The sequence below is a fragment of the Dermacentor variabilis genome, unplaced genomic scaffold, assembly GCF_050947875.1.
Source record: "Dermacentor variabilis isolate Ectoservices unplaced genomic scaffold, ASM5094787v1 scaffold_13, whole genome shotgun sequence".
In the NCBI taxonomy this organism is placed as follows: Eukaryota; Metazoa; Arthropoda; class Arachnida; order Ixodida; family Ixodidae; genus Dermacentor; species Dermacentor variabilis.
Genome location: NW_027460291.1, coordinates 45530522 through 45536336, shown reverse-complemented (window position 1 = coordinate 45536336; position 5815 = coordinate 45530522).

Genomic DNA, 5815 nt, shown 5'->3' with positions numbered 1-5815 from the left:
GCAGGATCTGTTCACGTCGTGGTAACCCAGGTGGGAGGTGCATCCGTATGTCCGGAGACAGCGAACGCAACCGACACATGGTGAAAACATTTGAGTCCCACAGGGGCAAAGTACAATCACGGGACATCAATCGCAGCCCAGCCACAGCGTGTGTTCGCGAAAGCGGAATGAAGACTCGTTGACCACTTTCATGTGCAGATCGGGCGGCTTCGTCGGCGTGGTCATTCCCGCTGATGTTACAATGTCCTAGAAGCCACTGAAAGATTATGTTGTGTCCTTTCTCATGGCTTTGATTATATATGTGCCGAATTTCTGAGGCCAGCTGTTCATTGGATCCGTGGTGGATTGGGCTTCGTATGCACTGAAGGGCTGCCTTGGAGTCACTAAAGACTGTTCATTGTTGCGGTGGCTTCTGCTTAATAAAATCAAGCGCAGCGCGGAGCGCCGTGAGTTCTGCACCCATCGATGTGGTCACACATGAAGTTCTTAATTTCATTTCCTCATAATTTGCCGGGATAATGAATGCAGCAGCAGAGCTGTTGAGTTTTGCTGAACCATCTGTGTATACATGTTGCCGGAATCTGTGCCCGTTGTGAATATGCTCCAAAGTTGCTTGTTTAAGAGTTTGCAACGGCGCTCCAGCTTTCGTTCTGATTCCTGGAATTGTCAGTTGCATTTGCGGCCGTGCAGACACCACTATGGATCTGATAATCATGTAGCGGGCGTAAATTCTGATGGCAAGTAGGACTGATGTCTTGCAATAGTTTTGGCAAAAAGTTGAAAGTGGCCTTTTTGCTGGCAAGCAAGCAAGATGGTGGGAGGGAATGCGAGTCAGGTGTCGGATGTGCGCTCTCAGGACATCTGTATCAATGTAGACTGTCAAAGGAGCGTCTCTGGCAGTGGCTACTGTCGCAATCGATGACGTAGTTTTGGGGAGACCGAGACAAGTCCTGCGTGCTTGGGCTTCCACGCTCTGGAGCTTGCGGATATTCGTGGTGCAAGTATTTCCTATTACAGGTAAGCTGTACCGAAGGAAGCCAAAAAACAGTGCTTTATATAGTTTCAACATTGAAGGTACTGTTGTGCCCCAGGACTTCCCGCCGAGAAACGCAAGAAGGTCCACAATGGCGGCCAAACGCTTTTTCATGTACGAGATGTGAGGGCTCCAAGACAAGTCTCTATCAGTGATGACGCCAAGAAATAGGTGCATTCGTCTATATCGTATAATTTGGTCATTAATCCGCAATGCATACGGGGCCATCGCTTCGCGAGTAAAAGCAACGAGTGCACATTTCTCAGCGGAAAGCTCCAGGTCTTGTCTTCTCAGATGTGTTGACACAGCTGTTGAGCCTTTCTGAAGTCGTGCGCGGACTTGTACACGTGTCACGCCTGAAGCCCATATGCAAATGTCGTCTGCATATACGGAGAGCTGAACGGTTTGTAGTAACGAATCAGCGAGACCAACGAGCACCAGGTTCAAAAGGGTAGGGCTGAGTACTGCGCCTTGCGTTACACCACGACTGGTATAGCTAGGCGGCGTTGATCCGTCTTCAGTCAAAATAAAGAAAGATCTGCTATTCATATAGTTGCCTATCCAGCGAAAGGTGTGTCCACCAATCCCTACAGCTTCTAGGGCGGCCAGAATTGCATGATGGTCTACATTGTCGTACGCACCTTTAACATCAAGGAATAGGGCCGCAGTGATTCGTTTCAGATGTTTCTGATGTGGTACGTATGTCACAAGGTCGATAACGCTATCTATTGACGAGCGCCCGCGTCGAAAACCAGCCACTACCTCTGGATAGACGCTGTAAAATTCCAAGTGCCATTCTAACCGTGTAAGGATCATTCTCTCCATTACCTTGCCGACACAGCTGGCCAGTGCTATTGGAAGGTAAGATGACAATTCCAACGGGGATTTGCCAGCCTTGAGGAGTGGAACAAGCCGACTAGATTTCCACGTTGTAGGGACCAGGCCGTCCCGCCATGATGCGTTGTATATGCCAAGAAGGGTATCTCTGGCCTCTTTACTAAGGTTTGCAAGCGCAACGTATGTGATGCCATCGTGTCCTAGTGACGAAGATCGCCTGCACCCAGCAAGTGCGGCCTCCAGTTGTTCGATGGAGAAAGGAGCGTCCATACGAGGATCTCTGGATCAAGGGGGGCAATGGGAATAGGTGCGCAAGGTGAATAGTTAGCGCCGGACCCGCGATCCTTGCGCAGTAATCTTCGGCTACCTCGACTTCTCGGCGTCCTTGATGTAGGGCTAGATATTTAAAAGGACGACGCAGTTGAGGAGCTGATCGAAGTCCACGGATTGTTCTCCAGACAACCTACAGAGGTTTATGCGGGTCGAGAGAGTCACAAAACGATTTCCAGCGTTGATTCTGCAGTACAGCAAGGCGACGCTGAATTTTCTTTTGAATGCGTCTGGCCTCTCTAAAGTCGTAGAACAATTTGGTCCGTCTGTACCGTCGCTCCACTCGCCGGCGGATTGGACGGAGGCTCTGTATTTCCGAATCAAAATCTGTGTATTTCTCTAATGGCCGAAATGAACGCATAGCATCCTGCATAGCCTTGGCGATATCAAATTCTAGTGTGGACGAAATGCCTTCCTGGCATGCGTCTTCCACAAGTGATTTAAACACGGGCCAATCTATTGTTTGTTTAAAATTTGATGGAACGGATTTGGTGAGGCCTTTTATCTTCAGGTAGGTAGGAATGTGGTCGCTTCCGTGGGTTTCTATATCTGTGAACCAATGGACGCAGCGAGTGAGGCATCGCGAAACAAAAGCTAAGTCTAAACAATTACTGTACGTCCTGCCGCGCAGAAACCTGGGACTGCCATCATTTAGAAAACAAAGTTCATGGTCGCAAGCAAAAGACACGAGGTTTCTTCCTTGGGAATTTATCTTGTTGCTTCCCCAAAGTGAATGATGCGCGTTGAAGTCCCCAACAACAATCCACGGACCAGGTATCACATCTATAATGTCACTCAGTCTCTGCCTATCGAAACGACTTGATGGAGAAAGGTAAGCACCCATTAAAGTAAACGCAAGTTTTTGTTTTTTCACGGCCAAACACACATATTGATTGCTGTCATGTGGCCGCACTGGATGAACAACGTAAGTCAGTGCACACCGTATGTAGATGATCACTTTGCTAATGTCATTACAAGTCGATGACACATGAGGTTCATAGCCTGAGATCCAGACGGGTTTCTGTAGCTTCGATTCACAGATGACAACAACGGGGAATCGATTGGTGAAAACGTAATGGCGAAAATCAACGCGGGATTTCAGGCCACGGGCATTCCATTGTATAATAGATGCTTCCTTGACTTCTCTGAAGAACGGCTGACGCGGTAGAGCCATTGGGCTTGCTACTCGAGGCGCGCAAGAACCGGATCCAGGCCGTCCAGCACTTGTAGTGCACCTCGAGCCGATGGCGTCTGCATGTCATTTATCAACACGCGAATGACTTTCATTAGAGATTTTATTATGGCGATTACTTGCTTGTCTTGGCCTCGCACATGATCTGTGCCCTCATTGGTGCGTCGGTAGTCCACCGTCGACCTTTGTTGGGCTGGAGGACTTAATGTCGGAAGTGCAGGCCAGTCGTTTGCAGTAGAAGTATTCACTGCGTCACCAGACACCGTGTTGTTGGCGTGGGTGAGCGCCTTGGGAGCACTAGCCTCAGGAAGTAGCGTCTGTCTTGCGACGGTATGAGTATTTCTAGTAGGCGAGGATTGTCTGCGGTGACGGCGGACACGACGCCGTCGCACTTTGGCGGCTGCCTCTCTGTGAGTTTAGTTGTCTCTCACCATTTGTTTTTGGACTTTCCGCTCTGTCTTGTGTCTCGGGCAGTCTTTCGACGATGCTTCATGGGGACCAGAGCAATTGGCACACTTGAAGTGAGTCGGACGGCAAGCATCAGGGCTGTGCTGTTCGGAACAACTTGAGCACACGGTCGAAATTTTGCATATGCCGCTGACATGCCCGATCTTCAAACAATTACGGCACTGAAGTGGTCGTGGAACGAACGGTCGCACTGGATGACGAAAAAATCCAACTTTCACGTGGGACGGCAAGATACCTCCCTTGAAAGTTATCCTCACACAGCGTGAATCTCCTAGGCGACGGATTTCAATAATAGTTACATCTGCTGCGGCGGGTTTGACCAAAATAGGCAGATCGTTGTCGTCGATTGACTCATCGACATCATACCACACCTGATATAGTATTGCTGTACTGTGGTACCATGGTGCGAACATTTATCTTGCCCAGCATTTTCACTGTACTCAAGATATCCAATGCTGCTCTGTTATTGACATCAACCGCGAGAATTTTCTTACGGGTGTTAATTCTCATATCCGTAATCTCATTCGGAACAAGAACCTCCAGTGTAACAGATATGGCTTGCCTGTTTAGCCGATTCAGGTTGTCGGTCGGCGTCTCGGGCAAGAAGAGGATGGTATGAGCCGTGTCATTGGCTCTTGCTGCCGCCGTCGTCCTTGTTGAAGATGAGGAAGCCGTGATGATTCTGCTCTTTTCTTTTCGCCTCACAACTGTCAAGTAGTCGCCGTCATCCGACAGATCTTCTGAAGCAGAGTAGTACAGCAAGGTGTCCTCACTGCCTGTGTCGCTCATCAGGTGATTGCGCTTCCTCGGAGCGCTTGACGCTGTGACGTCGGTCTCCTCCGGACGTCTAGCTGACTCCGCTTCGATTGCCGAAGGTCTCGGGAGCGGCGCCTCCCGAAAACACGCAAAAATACTCGCAAAATGACAGCAGTACAAAACGGGGTTCCACACAAGAGCCACTTCTTCGTCTTCCCCCGGCGAGCATAATAGGAACATAGCGTATATAGAGACTTAAACTACTCGGAAACATTAGAGACATGAAATAAACCCCGAAAAAAAAATAATTTTTAAACTTGGGATGAAGATGAAGTGGATGAAGTGAGGAAGTGGAGTAAAGTGGAGTTTACGTCTCTATATGCGAGCATAATACAAACATAGCGTATATAGACACGTAAACTACTCGGGAAAATTAGAGACATGAAATACACCACGAAAAAAATAATATAATTTTCGAACTTGGGATGAAGTGGAGGAATATTCTAAACTACTTGGCATACCGCAGTAAAATTAACTGCAGCCGAGCTTTCATGCAAGGAGATGTTTGGTTGACATCGCCCAACAGTTATATAAGGTTTCAAGCAATGAACGAGGGCAGCAGGGAAGCCACTGCACAGAAAGTGAACACAGGATTCTCTCCTGGAGCATGTGTGGGAGACGTCCTTGTCCTAAAAACTTTAACTTGCCCTGTTCATGTTCCCTTTCGCTCTGCCGTTCCTTCCCACAGAAAGAGAGCAGGTCATACGCGTTTGTTCTACATAAAACATTTTCAATAACTTAGAGACTCTTGCTGGCGTTTCGTTTTATCTGGTTTTTAGCGACCACGACAGCTGCTCTTTTTTTCTGCTTAGCGATGGGAGGCTGGTACACTGTCTGTACACTTGCAGCAGCTTAGTCTATCGGCGCATTTTATTTTTTTTTTGGGGGGGGGGGGTGTAGTTTCATTACTTCATAGTCAATCTCGTATTGCGGATTCACCATGCTAAGTTAGAAATGACGCGTTTTGATGTCTTTAGACGCACTTAAAAATGGAAAAGAACCAGCCGTCAGTAGACTCTCCTTCGCTATTAGGTGACAATTTCCCACTTTAATATGTCCAGATTGCCCACATGGATAATTTTTCGGATTCCAATTACCAGCCTAGAGCATATTGTTCAAAATATGGCTATAAGAATCTG